We start from the raw sequence: 14,759 nt of genomic DNA, 5'->3' as shown, positions 1-14,759 counted from the left end.
AGGTGATGGAATGGGAAAGGAAAGTGAGGGAGAGTGGTTTGGATGAGATGCTGAGCCATGTTTCGTGGGATACAAATTTTGATAAATGAAAGTGCATGTATATGGTTGGAAAGAAGACCAAATGAAGACGAAGAGAGATGAGCATGATTATATATATCTAAAGCTTTAAAACTAAGAGAATAGAAGCAATTGGAACGCTTGCCACAATTTGCCCAATTTTTCCAATTGAGCCCCTCAATTGGCTGGGCTTCCCTTATAACGTTGAGGGTGATTTCGTCTTTTGGATGATGTGAGTGGTTCTCGTGTCATGCTGACATTAGCAGTGAGTAGGCGTCCATATTTTTTGTTTGTCTATCCACTTCTCAGAGAGTGGATGGTTCCAGACGAAACCAGCGGAGTACGCTGGGAAAGCAATTGCTTCTGCGATGATTTTCTCACCTTCTGGCCGCCCGGATCTTCCTCTAACTATTTCACCCGTCCGATCCCCCGTCATCCTTGACCGTGCCTTCTCCGAGATCGAAACCCTAGGCGATTGCCAGTGGAGGTGCTTTGGAGCCGATCTTATGTGATGCCATCTGAGATTTGTGCGCTGTCTTTAGGTGAGTTCGCCCCTTTGCATGCCGATTGTGTTACTGTTTTCCCCTTCAGTTCGAAAGGTTGGGTCTGATTTCTGAGCTTTTAAAATCCCGCTTTCTGCACTGTTGTTTGGTTTTATAGGCTAGGTGATCTATGTTCTGTTGCTGCGGTGGGTGCAATGTTTCTTCTGAATTTTTAAGGCTCGTAAGGATGATATGGATTTCTAATTTTAGGGTTCTGTACACCGCTATTTCTCATGCACACTTCAAGAAGGAGAATAGATGTTTCTAGAGCTCTGGTTTGGTGAACGATATTCACCGCTGCTCTTTGTGATCGGGATCTCTGCTGGTTGAAATTTGCTCTCTCTTCGTCAGGTTCTCCCCATCGGTTATCTTATCTTAACTTCTCCGACAAATTCATTCTTTCGTATGATTGGTTTATATTTAGGCATATTTTGTGCTGGTTGTCGCAGTTTTATGATGTAGATCGTCCGTTTTCAACCTCGACAAAGGCTATAGTTCTTCCTCCGATAAATATATTAGGCATCTCTTGTACTGGTTGTTGTACGCTATATGGATCAGTGGTTTCCGACCTCGACGGAGACTATACTTCTCTCTTCGATATTAAAAAAAAATTACACAAAGTTTCGTGGATTATATATATATATATATATATATATATATATAGACACACATACACGCTCAGACACAGACACAGAGTTTCGTGGATTTATTATTGTGCTTTTTGATTTGTTTTGTTTGTGGTGCGTACTTAGTTTGTGAATATACCATTCCCGATTTCCCTCTAGCATGCATAATGGTGGAGTAAATGAGTTAAGAAAATTTTGGAGTTGTGGCCCTGAGCACGGTAATCTAAAGCTTTAAAACTAAGAGAGTAGAAGCCAATTGCATCACTTGCCATTTTTTGGCCGAAATTTTCAATTGTGCCCCTCAATTGTCGAGCCACACGTGTAAACTGCAGGGGTAATTTGGTACAATCATTGGAGTATGTTTTTGTAGATGTCTTGGACAGGGGTAATCACGTCCATCCATGTGGGAATATTTCCTGGTATCAAGTACATTCGTCTTAGGCTGGACAAGAGAGAGCCACATAACAAACCAATTGAAGGTTTTTTTTTCCTCTTCAGATCTTCCCAGTTCCTCCCTCTGTCTCTCTATCCCCTCTCTCCTGAGCTCATCTCGAATCTTCTTCGATGGACAGTCCTACGATCAAGAACCGCCCCAACTCAGTACGTTTACTCCTTCTATCTAACCAGACTCCTACTGCAGCGGAAGCTCTTCATTCAATAGAGAAATTGTCCTTGAAAGGCATTAGCCGACAACCATCAGCTTCTGCCACCTCCGGCGCCAAACCACCAAGTACTGCCACTATTTGGAATTTGACTTTGGGTTTGGGTTTGAGTCAACATCGAATTTTGTTTATTTGTTATTGGATCTGAGTAGAACTCAAATTGAGTTGAGTTTGAGTAAGGACTAGAACACCAAAAAGAGATTTTACACTCAAATTCTGGGGTTGGAGATGCTCTAATACAACACCCTCATACACAGACACAATGATGGTCTAGGTTGGGTTTTAACTTTTAATAGCGCACACAATATGTAACTGATTTGTTGATTTTTTTTTCATCGGCTTGTAATATGCAGGTAGGTGTTCAATACCTGATTGCTGCTACACCAGAGGATATTAATTAATCGGTATGTGTTCCTCTCCGTAGTTGATTTTGAAGGTCAAAACTTGATTGCTTGGGTCATTATAAGTATGATTTTCCATATTTTCTTGCTCTCTGATATCTCTCTCCATCCTTTTTTTTTTTTTTTTGTAGGACTTTCTCTGTTTCTGGTGAGAAGGTTTGGGTAAAAATGCCGCTGGGTTACAGCTATGGAGACGGCAAAGAAAAAGATTTTCACTCGAGAGCTTTGTAAGATCGAATTGTTTTATTTTGCTTTACTATTACATGCTCCTGTGTTTCATTTGTTACTAGCTTAGATAGAAAGAACATGTATGAGTTGCATGATAGGCTGTTATGGCATGATTAGCTTAGCTTCTGATAACAAAATAGCTCTGGGCAAAACTGTCATCGAACTGGGCCAAAAATTTGCCTAGAAAGCTGCCAACTATCACATAATGCTTTTATGTACTAAGTTGTGTTCACAAAGAATTGTTTTTATGACTTTCTAGCAGTGCACACTGCTATTTGATGGGGTATGACTATTTTCTTTATTGTCTGTATCTCTTTTTTTAATGATCTTCTCAATACCAATTTTTACCCACTCCAGTAAAGAAGATGGAGTTTTAAGTTTTTTTGGTCCATCATTTAAAGTTGAGTTTTGAGTCTTTTGACCATTTAATTTTGTTGAACATTGTGGATTCACTCCGAATTTTGTTTCCCAGAATTTATCTATGTCCATAATCAACCTAATTGCTTTACAACTTCTTTATTTATCAAATTTTGTACTAATAAATTGGGTTCCATGAAATAAGAGAGGGCCATAACCTGGGAAAAAGTTTTAGGTTGGATGCTCCTTTCAAAGTTGAATCGGTGGAATGCTCTTTGGTCTGCTCAAACTCTCTTTGCAGTTAGAGTTTTAATATTTTCCGTTATTCACCTTTGCACGCAAAAGTAGAGACTAGGTAAATAATACTTGACAATGTGCAACTAAGATGACTTCTGTTCAAGTCATTATCCCTATTGTTGCTCGTTATAATTTTAGTTATTTAAATGGATGTTAAGACAACTTTTTAAAATAGGGATATTAAAGAAGGGGTTTGAATATCTTTTTTTTCCCTTTTTTCATGAAGGTTAATGGTTTCCTTCTGTTTTGTCAATATTCTGTTCATGCACTTTAATTACAAAGTCAGGTCCACGTGTGGTGTTTGAGCGTTTTCTGAATTTCTGACCCATTTGCATGGTGAGAAAGGATGGGATTAGAAGAGGAAGTGAATGTTGTTCTTGCCATGTGATTTGCGTTCTTGAAAATTTTTGGGTGTGGGTTGTGATAATTTAGATTCCTCGATAAGGTCCGTGTGCTGCTGGTTCTATGTAGTTTTTTTTATCCCGCATTATTTTGCGAGATTTTCTACCTGTTGTCCTGCTTTGGGTTCTTTGCGTGTGGATTTTGTCCGCTTGGGTTCTTGTTATGCGTGGATTTCCTCCGTCTGTGCGTGGGTTTTGTGTCCTTCGATTAAGTTTTATGGGTGTTTTATTTGAGCATTTTAAGTATTATCAGAATTACAGCTAATTTTATCCGCTTGCCACCCAATTGGATGGTGAGAAAGGATCAGATAAGAAAACGAAATTATTTCGTGCAAGCTCTGACAATTTTTGGGTGAGATTAGACAAGAAAAAGAAGAAACCAATTGAAACAATTTTTTCCTCTTGTGCTTCTCTCTCAAGTTTTCTCGCCAAAATGCTAAATTCAGGTTGCGCTGGAGTTCGGAGAATAAGGTATTTCTTTGTCTGTGTTTAATCTCCCTCTCTCTCTCTCTGTTCCCAGTTCTCTGCTGACGAAGCGATTTTCGCTGTCTCTGTGCCATCCAAGCGCTTCCTTTTGTCTGCCAACTGCGCTCGGTGCAGGGATACTGAAAATGAGAGTCAGGACCTTGTCCTCTGTGACAAAAGGTATAATAGCTTACTGTTCAGTATATATGCATCTATAAAAAGTGTAGTTTGATAGATTTGTAGATCTACACTTCAAATCCCCACAGGGGTTTGCCCTGTTTCGGTCAGATCGCAGTGGATTTCATTTGTTTGGTAGTTGTTCTGAAACACCACAAGAAGCCATCTATTCAAGCTGTATGTGCGTTTGGCTCTGTTCTTGGAAATGAAAATATGTGATTGAAGTTGTAAATGCTTTTTTATTGTGCTATTCATTCTTTTGACATTAGAATTTACTTGGTCTTCAGTATGTAACAACCTAATTGTTTGGTTCAAGTGTGGACTTTGAAAGTAGACTTGACTACTTCTTTTAGCAACAACTCTTTTTCATACCTTCAATATATAAAATTTTGAATTTTTAGGATTTGGGTAATGATGAATTTTCTTTCTTTAATTATCAATGGAATTGGGTTTTAGTGTTTGGACCCTTCTATGATCTCTGTGATCTTAAGTCCAGATTACTGTTTTGAGCCCTTCTATTGCCCCAGCTCTTTTTCATTCCATCTATATTCACAGTTAAGAGTCCTTACTGCAAGTAAGAACGGAATTTGGTTTCAGTGTTAATACTACTTTTGTTCTCATTTACTCATATGTTGAGCTGGTTTTTCCCACTCAGGATGAAAGATACTAATTTTTAGCAGTTCTTTGATCTTATGTCCATATTATTATTGTGGTTTATGATAATTCTTTGTTACCATAAATTTTGTTATAAGCCAAGTGCTGAATCATAAGCCTGTATATTTGAAGACATCTAAGGGGGTTTTGGAAGGACCCCATGTTTCCTTTTTGTTTGTTCTTTACTTCAGTATTTTTCTAATTCTTCCTGTTCTTTTTGGTCCAGGGTAGAACATTTTTGGAAAGGAAAATTGGATTGAATGGGGGTTTGAACATGTGGGGACCCAATAAAGCAGCCTCAAGCTAGACCCTTGGGTATGACTGTTGCCTCATATTTTCCCTAATTTTTGGTTGGCTGAAAATTCAAATGTGTTTCCTCAAATAGATGGAAGAAAAGAAAAAAAGGGTGAAGGTCTTCAATATAGTTTGAAAATAGAATGTTTGCTTTTCCAAGCACCAGCTCGTAGCTTCTAAGGTTGTGCCATTTCTGTTTTCTACCACACGTTTACATGTCATACTCTTCTCTGTTGATATTCCACCATGCTCTTTCACTTCATAAATACCATTTCCTTCTCTTCAGGATTTGAGTTGGCGTGTATAACTGGAGGACCATTGTATCTGGTCTTCACTTTGCGTGTATGCGCTTCCTTGGCTTAATATGTGTGGTTTGGCATTTAGTTCAAAGTGTGATGGAAGCTATCGGTGTACTGTTAACTTCTTGCTTTTTAGATTTCCTTAATTTTGAAAAAATTAAAGTATTTAAATTTGGCGAAAACAGATGATAGGTATCTAGCCTATGACGAACTCGCAACTTGGTTTTCTATCTGACATATTTTTGGGACATGTATTTTGTTTGATATGCCTTTTGAGCTGAGCTACACTTAGGGAGTGGTGTTGCGAGGAACCAATTAAAGGTTTAGTTAAGTTCTGCTCAATTATGAAAAATATAAAGGAGCATTATGAGTAGTTAACCGTATAATAGAGGGCATTGTTTCTTGGACAATGATATGGGCTCATGCCAATTGGTATTCCACCATGCTCTTTCACTTCATAAATTCCATTTCCTTCTCTTCAGGATTTGAGTTGGCGTGTATAACTAGAGGACCATTGTATCTGGTCTTCGCTTTGCGTGTATGCGCTTCCTTGGCTTAATTTGTGTGGTTTGGCATTTAGTTCAAAGTGTGATGGAAGCTATTGGTGTACTGTTAACTTCTTGCTATTTAGATTTCCTTAATTTTGAAAAAATTAAAGTATTTAAATTTGGCGAAAACAGATGATAGGTATCTAGCCTATGACGAACTTGCAACTTGGTTTTCTATCTGACATATTTTTGGGACATGTATTTTGTTTGATATGCCTTTTGAGCTGAGCTACACTTTGGGAGTGGTGTTGTGAGGAACCAATTAAAGGTTTAGTTAAGTTCTGCTCAATTATGAAAAATATAAAGGAGCATTATGAGTAGTTAACTGTATAATAGAGGGCATTATTTCTTGGACAATGATATGGGCTCATGCCAATTGGTTTAAATGTCAATGGAATCTATCCACTGCATGATTAGTTTACTGTTATTATTGTTCTCAAATTTGTATTTTAGCAAGTTTTCGCATTTGGCATGCAGTTTATGGTTATTGGTTTTAGCATTCAGCAATTGTGGAGGCAGATGGCTTCTCATACTTCTAGAGATAGATGTTTCGACTGCAATTATCAGGTGCATTGCTATTTGCTGTCGTGTGCATAGTCCTGATATACTCTGGGGAGTGGGGTAGCAATCTTTGGCCTTCACTTCTATAGCGTTTTTTCCATATATATGTTGGTTGACGTGAACCTATGAACTTGTTATTTGTTGGTAGCATTGACGTTGTTAACCTATAAGTTGAGAAATTGATGACCAATTCCTTTACTCAGATGCTTATTTTCTTGCAGCTACATATTTATGAAGCCTAGACTTGGAATCACTAATTTAGTAGTTTTTCTTATTGTGTTTAGTGTTAGTGTCAAAGCTTGGAGTTGCATCCCAAGTGAACAGGATCGCACATGGCTAGAAAGTGAGCTTCGAGAGATCAAGACACTTCAGCATTCATCAAATTAGTATATTGTTTAGAGTGAGTTGTGTCGGTCCTAAATTGCCAATAGTTATGGAAAAAGCTCATTTGTTGTTAGTTGTACCCAATTGATACATATAAAGAATCCTTCTGTGTGGTACTTGATAGATATAAAGAATCCTTCTGTGTGTTAGCTCATATAGGATTTCTTAGTTAGGTTCATGATTATTATTTTTCAGATATCTCTTCTGAGACTGAATTTTTCCTCACGTAACTATTCAATTGGTTGTGAAATACTCATGTATGTACCAGTGAATAGTGGCATTAGAAGACTTCATTGCACAAGATTAATGTTCTAAGGCACCATTTGTTTTCAGTCACATTTGTTTAGTTTTGGAAAAAAGTAAATACTCTCAACAATATTATACCACGACAATCCCGTGCTATCACGAGTCAATAATTCATTATTTATTTACCTCAATTTACACCCAAAAGTTCTTCATAAAACATATTGCCACATCATGGGCTCAAAATTCACAGGCACGACACGTCATAGGCACAAAATTCACAGGCATAAGACTTCGTGTGCTAGCACGCGCAGTTCACCTAGTGTGTGTGTGTGTGTGTGTGTGTGGGCAGCGTGCCCTTCGGAATTTTCGGATTCCGAGACGCGAGGGGCCTAGATCGAGGGAGCGCGAGCGGGGAAGCAAGCGCTCGCAAAATACAGAGTCGCCACTCGGGTTTTGAAGGTCCGACACCCAAGGAACCGTATTTCGAAGCACTTGTCGCGCTGTTTGATTTGAAAAAGTTAAGGAACCAGTCCGTCATAACTATATCTAGGTTCGGGAGCCAGGTTACAAGAGGGGAAGGGTTTTATGGCACCCCTCTCGCCCAATCCGGAGATCGATCTCTAGTTAGGCATTTGCGAAAGATGTTTGTTTGCGATTCTGTTTGATTAATCAATTTTTAGCCAATTAGGGCAGGGGAACAGTTAATCGGGGATTTAAAACTGTAACATGTTTGCAAGATGTGAATGATAGCATGGATGAGCAGTTAGTATAGGATGAGAACAGACTGCTGTGGGAGTTTAAACAAACTGGGAGGCCCCTGTTTTGGAGTGACGTGCGTAGGAAGAAACCAGTATGCACTGAACAAGTCACTGCATGTTGTTCACTCCTGCGCGCACAACTCCAAGACACGCGCGCGCCGGTGAGCTCAAACCCACAGCTCTTATTCTCAAACCATCTGGGCTCTGGAAGGACCAGTGCACACTCAGGACAAACCACGCAGTTCATATAGCAGCATAATATACAGTTTAAAAGTTGTAAAGCCCTATAAATTAATAAAATACCCCATAAACAGTGTGGGGACAAAATAATGACCTAAAACTAAGCTACTCGTGCAAGGCCACTCACTGGTCAGAGGCATACTATCGCGCGACAGAGCTAGTCTGGCGCGCGAGGATGCGCCTTGGCGCACTGTCGCGCGATGGAGCCACTATGGCGTGCGAGTATGCGCCTTGGCGCACTGTCGCGCGATGGAGCCAGTCTGGCGCGCGATGGTGCGCCCTGGCGCAACCAGACCAGTGCTTGGTTTACACTTTTCTAGGTTCTCCAAAACAGCAGAAACTCATATTGAACTAAGACTAATAGTTTATACTAAGGAAAGCAGTAAACTGATTTTTATCATGCTTAACAGTGATCTATAACATAATAAAGCACAAAACAGTGGAACCAATCCCCACGCGGACCAGCGAGCACAGACTAGAACAGTCGCGCGCATGAGTGGGTCCGTCGCGCGCTGATTCGTACCACGACGGTTTTTGAAACCTTGCCAGCTTTAGGACCAGAACTGGTATTGATTACCAGCCTTGGTCCTGCCAGCCCCCCTCAGAGATCAGAACAGAAAACAGAACAAAGGTAAGCTATACCTTCGGTTTTGAGTTTGAAAGGTGTTTGAACTTTGATGTTTGAAGGCTTGATTGAGGAGTTTGGGTGGTAGAAGCAAAGAACAAGCTTTGTTCTTGGAAGGTTGAGGTGTGAAAATGGAGGATGGTGACCCAAAGTATACTCTTTTGAAATTCTTGAACCCTTTGAAAGAGAAACAAAGGGGGATATATATAGAGAAGGATGGAGGTGAATCTGGTTGGTGAAAGCAGAGGAGTTCAGTCAGTCCACGAGGCCTGCTAAGGTTTGCTTGGTGGCTAAGCATCCCAGCTGATAAAGGTGATGGGGACAGCTTTGACCATCGCGTGATGGTTTGAGTCTGTCGCGCGATGGTGCGCCCTGGCGCACAATCGCGCGATGGAGTGAGTCGGGCGCGCGATGGTGCGCCCTGGTGCGGGATGGTTGCGCCCTGGCGCGCATCAGCGGGGTTTTTGGTTTTTGAAGTGGCTTAGGCTAGGTTAGGTTCAAGGGTTTTGCAAACACTCAAAGCTCAAATACACTATCATTCCCGGGGTGTTCTTGATCCGTTTCATCATCGGGGAATCAAAAACCGTAAGTAAACTAATCTGGAAGCCCAGATTGGGGTGTCTACAGTAGCCCCCCTTTGACGGCACTTGAAGCACCATTGACTTGGTACAAGTAACGTCAAAGGTTTTTAGACACCCTTCAAGGCAATCCAGAGCAGAACATACTAGCAAAGTAGACAAGCATACTTACAGAACCTAATTGGTTGAATGGACGGACGGACCGTCGCTGGGGATGGAAGTAGAAGTGGACGAATGCATCGCCGCTTGTTGATCGAATTTGGACAGGACAGGCTGTCGTTGCAGATGTGGACGGGACAGGCCGTCGTTGCTGGGGATCAAGCTATCCTCGGCACAAAGTATTCCAACAAACACGGGTAGGTTGTGTCAGGCAGGTTGAATTCCATCTTGTAGGGAATCAGAGCCAATCTCCTTATCAAAGACCATCTGAGACAGAGCAATAAGCCTGCTGGAAGATGCACTTGCGGCTAGACTGAGGGTGATTGTCGTTCGGGACAGGCCAAGACGGACTCTCCTGGGGAACAATCAGTTGCGGATGAACGGACCATCGAATGATGTTCTGGTCGTTGTTTGTGGTTTTGACAGGACCGGCTGTCGTGAAGGCGGAAGGAGAGATCACTGTGCCGAATGATCAGATCGTTTGAGGAACTTTGACAAGAGATGGGCTGATCAGTGTACCGAAAGATCAAGCCGTTGGGGGATTTGACAGGAAGGATCATCAGTATAAATGATCGAACCTTTGAAGTCTGGATGGGAGGATCATCAGTATAAATGATCAAACCGTTGCAGACATGACAGGAGACGGGCTGATCAGTGTGCAGAATGATCAAGCCGTTGATTTGGTGGAGATAGACGATATTGCTGACCGTCATGGATGATATGGCTGACCATCGTTGAATGACTGATATGGCTAACCGTCATTGATGATATGGCTGACCATCGTTGAATGACTGATATGGCTGACCGTCTTGGATGATATGGCTGACCACCGGGTTGATTGAGTCGGACGATATGGCTGACCGTCGTTGATGATATGGCTGACCATCAGGTTGATTGGGTCGGACGATATGGCTGACCGTCGTTGATGATATGGCTGACCATCAGGTTGATTGGGTCGGACGATATGGCTGACCGTCGTTGATGATATGGCTGACCATCAGGTTGATTGAGTCGGACGATATGGCTGACCGTCGTTGATGATTTGGATGGGCGGGAAGATCACTTTGCAAAATTATCAAGCCGTTGGAAATTGGACAAGACCGGCTGTTGTTGATTTGAAAGGGGAAGATCAGTGTGCAGAATGATCAAGCCATTGAAATTTGGACAGGACCGGCTGTTGTTGAATTGAAAGGGCAGATCAGTGTGTAGAATGATCGAGCCATTGAGAAAAGGACAGGACCGGCTGTCGTTGATTTGAAAGGGCAGATCAGTGTGCAGAATGATCAAGCCGTTGTGAAAAGGATATGACCGGCTGTCGTTGATTGAGATGGGCGGATCATCAGTCTAAATGATCGTGCCGTTGAAGATTGGACAGGACTGGCTGTCGTTGATTTGAAAAGGGCGGATCACTATACAAAATGATTGAGCCATTGAATTGGATTGAATTCTGATTCCCCAAAGGGCATTCTAAGTGCCAACAGAGCGGGACAGCGAGGTTGTGTGCTTGATGGTTACCAAGGCAAATGAGACAAGGAAAGTGGTGTGTGGCATTCCCCCATACTTGCACTAACCCACAGAAGCGATTCTGTCGTAGAATTTTCCTGCTTTAAACATTTGATATACAATATGCAAAGATGCATACTAAGAAAATGCATAAATTGAAAATGTAGATGCAAGCTAAGGGCGGCTCCTACGAGGACAACGATGCCTAAGGACTACCATTGAGCCCAAGTACTTTACTGCCTTTTGCCCTGGAGATGCCCACCAAGATAGAGAGACATCGAGCGGGCTGGCGTGCCCAATTGACATGTAGCAACAGTAGTGGGCCTGCGTGCCCTTTCTTCGATGCTTAGGCAGACGAGCCCCAGAAATATGCTTTGCTTGGCCTTGGGCCGACATGCCCTTGATGTCCACAAAATTCCACTGCTTGTGGGTTACAGATACTAGGGTAGCAATGTAAAAATTGCGTTTTCCAGTTTATTGACCCCCTTTTACAAGTGTTGAAGAGAATGCAAAAACTAACCACTAATATCTAATTTGCATTGACAAGTGATTTGAATCGATACACAGACGTGCGCACATAAACAGACTCGCCTAGCTCGAATGAAAAGGGAAAAAGAGCCCCAGGGTATAATGCAAACCCTTAGACACACGGAACATAATGAAATTTTTGGGTATTAATGAGCCAAAAACTCACAACATTCCTTAGACAGGTGAAACTGACACTTGCGAAAGACGCAAAAAGGCACAAAGACCTGTACAAACAAAATCGAGAAAAGCATCTCGAAACGACAGTTGATTGAAAAGCTGGAAAAATGTCGCAAAAACGGACATAAGACGCAGATGATGACTCGTATAGGCCTGGACTGAAATCGACACCCCCGTGCAGTCACATTAAGTCCATATGACTTGCATGGTATGACAAGACTTGGCAAAAGCCCCTGGAATGACATTCGAGGGTAGTAGCTAACTGTTACTGTGTGTTGCAAGAAGCGTGCGCAGGTTTGAGACCAACGCGCATCACTTCGAACAAACGCGCTGCGGTTGCTTATACCAGACTTCGCTGAACTTAGAATAAATTGTGAGCCGGTTAAGGCCTCTAGCATTTCGTTCTGTTTTTGATGCTTCAAATATTTTAAGACTTATGCTCAGCCTGTAAATTGAAGAAGCAGTTTGTAATAAAATTGAAAGACAAAGGTTTTCCCCCTTCTGATTCCTCCAATGCAGCTTGATCTGATCTTCGATCCTCTTCGACCTTTGATGTGTACCAAAATGTCAACCATGGATCCAATTGATAGAATGTGACCGAGTCTCAAAGAGAGACTGCCTACGTATCCCAAGCCGGGGAATCAGGTCAGAACGTAGTTCAGGCCAAGGTTCACTCGAGTATTTTACCTCACCTTTTACGCTCTAACTTTTTCCTAGAACCGCCCATTCGGGTTTTCGGTCTAGCGAGCTTTCAAATGTTGCCTTTACTTTTTCCTAGACCTCCTTCATAGGTTCTTGGTCTAGCAGGCTGCTCTAACTTTTGCTTGGAACTGCCCACCCTTGGGGTTTTCAGCCCAACGAGCTTCTCTCAGGGAAAAGACTTTGAATTGATCCATGTTGACCAAGGTATTTGAAATTGATTGCCATCGAGGTCGTCGAGATCGATGATCTCTGGCCACAGCCTCAGATAAAACAGCTTTGATAGCGCAGAGTCCAGTGTGCTTCGGTTGACATGTCTCGTTCCAGACCAATTTTGAACTTGCTAACTTGTACTTGGTGGAACGCTGTTCCTACAAACTTGAACATGTATGAGGCGCTGGACCTTTTGAGCTTCTGCTTTTTGGCTTGGCATCCGGTAGCAAAGGGATTCGATGTTTCTTTATCTCAAGATCAATACCAGGCGTGTCTTTGTGAGACCATGCCAAGTCGTTGCTGAATTCTTCGAGCCTGTCTGACCGAGTGCAATGCTCCTTTGGGGGCAGTCCTTGGACCAACCTTGAACCTTTCGGGAGGTTATACTTGTCTTTCAAGTTTATTTGAAACTACTTCTCCTTTTAATAGGCTGAGCACGCCTTTTGTCTTCCCTTTCGGCGAGGGAACACATTTCCTTGGGGATGATCCCATCGAAATCTATCCCTTCGTCGTCAGAGTCGACACAGTTTATATAAAAGCCAGCGAAGTACTTAAAAGCAAGATAAAGCATATCATAAAAACCCTCGGGGTTTGCCAAGTACAGCAGACTCGAAACCTGAAACAAAAGCTACAACGTGGAGGGCCAAGAGGCACAACCTCCGACTCAGAGCTAGACTAGACAAATGCAAAAGACTCCGTGTCAGACTCAGACAAAACGCCAATGCAAACTAGACGCGGTTTGAAAATGCAATATTTAAAAAGCTACCCATAGCTTCCACAAAAAGAGGTAGGATCCAACGGGTGTCAGGCCCAAGCAACAGCACTTCGGCTTCCTCAGCTTCTTTGACCAAACCTACTTGGTGCTCCCATGAACAATGGACTTCAACCGGCCAGTCCGCTCCTTTGTAAGCTCCTCATTACTGTCAATCCAGGTGTCGGCAGTGAAGACCTCAATTGCCCAACCTACAGCCATCATGTTAATCTCCGGTTCGAACGGGATGGATATGATTGGTTTGGGTTGGCTCTCTGGGATGATATAGTGGCTAGGGTTGAATATGGTGGAGCTCGGGTTGATTTGAGTGGAGGTGATAGATATCTGACCAACCAGAGGGTCAGAGTTGTGTTGAGGCAAGGAGTTGGAAATGACGTTAGGATTTGGTGGAACTTGAACCGTGCCATTGTCAATGAGATCTTGAATCTCATGTCGAAGACGATAGCATGCGTCAGTGGGATGGCCAGGCATTTGGTGGAAGGCACAGAAGAGGTGAGGTTTGTAACCAGAAGGTAGGACTTTTGGCGGGGAAGTTGGGGTCAAGGGTTTGAGATGCCCAGACTTGACGAGTTTTTCCATCACTGCGGACAGAGATGCCTCGAAGATAGAGAAATTTCGAGGCTGGGTTCGGGCCCGGTAGCTTTGGGCATTTTGAACCTGGTTGACATCGGTAGCGCGATTGGAGTCGAAAGCTGGAGCCTCGCTCCCACTTGTAGCTGTATTGGAGTAGTTGCTGTTACCAAACAGAGCGCTACTATTTCCAGAGTAAGCCCTCGGTTTAGCTTTCTGTGAAGAGGACTCTCCCCTAGGCAGAATTCCACTCTGCAGTGCATCCTCAATGGCCAAACCAGACTCAAAGAAAGTCTCAAAGTTTGCAGATGCTTGAACCAACACGAGGTGCTTGGCATAGTCAGGCTGGAGATTGTGAGAGATGATGCGAAGTTGATCCCTCTCGCTCGGGCGATCAGTCATTAGTGCAGCCTTGGCTCTCCACCTCTTAACAAAATCCGCAAAGGACTCATTTGCTTCCATTTTGGTGGACTCCAACTTACGAGTAGTCATCTTGAGCTGTGAGTTGTAATTGTACTGCGAGACAAAGGCAGCTCCTATGTCTTCCCAAGTTCTTCTTTTGGAGATGTCAAGCGACAGAAACCAATGGAAGGCAGGCCCAGAGAGAGTCTGTGGGAAAAGCTGAGACATGGCCTCACTTTCCACACCCAACAGCTTCATGGCAGCATGGTAGCCAAAGAGATGGGTCTTGGGATCACCGCTCCCATCGAACTTAACCAAGTCGGGCATCTTGAATTT

The 14,759-nt window shown here is 42.7% G+C and overlaps 1 long non-coding RNA gene across 6 annotated transcripts; it reads left to right on the top strand.

Moving 5' to 3' along the window:
* Nucleotides 1-2,180: 2,180 nt before the first annotated feature.
* LOC131329076 (uncharacterized) lies at nt 2,181-7,252 on the top strand. 6 transcript variants are annotated; one of them, XR_009200614.1, is made up of 4 exons: nt 2,186-2,291; nt 2,420-4,216; nt 4,303-5,182; nt 5,943-7,252. It is a non-coding gene; the product is annotated as an uncharacterized LOC131329076 (long non-coding RNA). The 6 variants fall into 6 exon arrangements; XR_009200613.1 differs by lacking the exon at nt 5,943-7,252 and having other exon boundaries at nt 2,420-2,515; nt 4,092-4,216; nt 4,303-5,642; XR_009200616.1 differs by lacking the exon at nt 5,943-7,252 and having other exon boundaries at nt 2,190-2,323; nt 2,420-2,515; nt 4,092-4,216; nt 4,303-5,642.
* The last annotated feature ends 7,507 nt before the right edge of the window (nt 7,253-14,759 follow it).

The sequence above is a fragment of the Rhododendron vialii genome, chromosome 6a (genome assembly GCF_030253575.1).
Source record: "Rhododendron vialii isolate Sample 1 chromosome 6a, ASM3025357v1".
NCBI lineage: Eukaryota > Viridiplantae > Streptophyta > Magnoliopsida > Ericales > Ericaceae > Rhododendron > Rhododendron vialii.
This window is presented reverse-complemented; position numbering and strand designations above follow the sequence as displayed.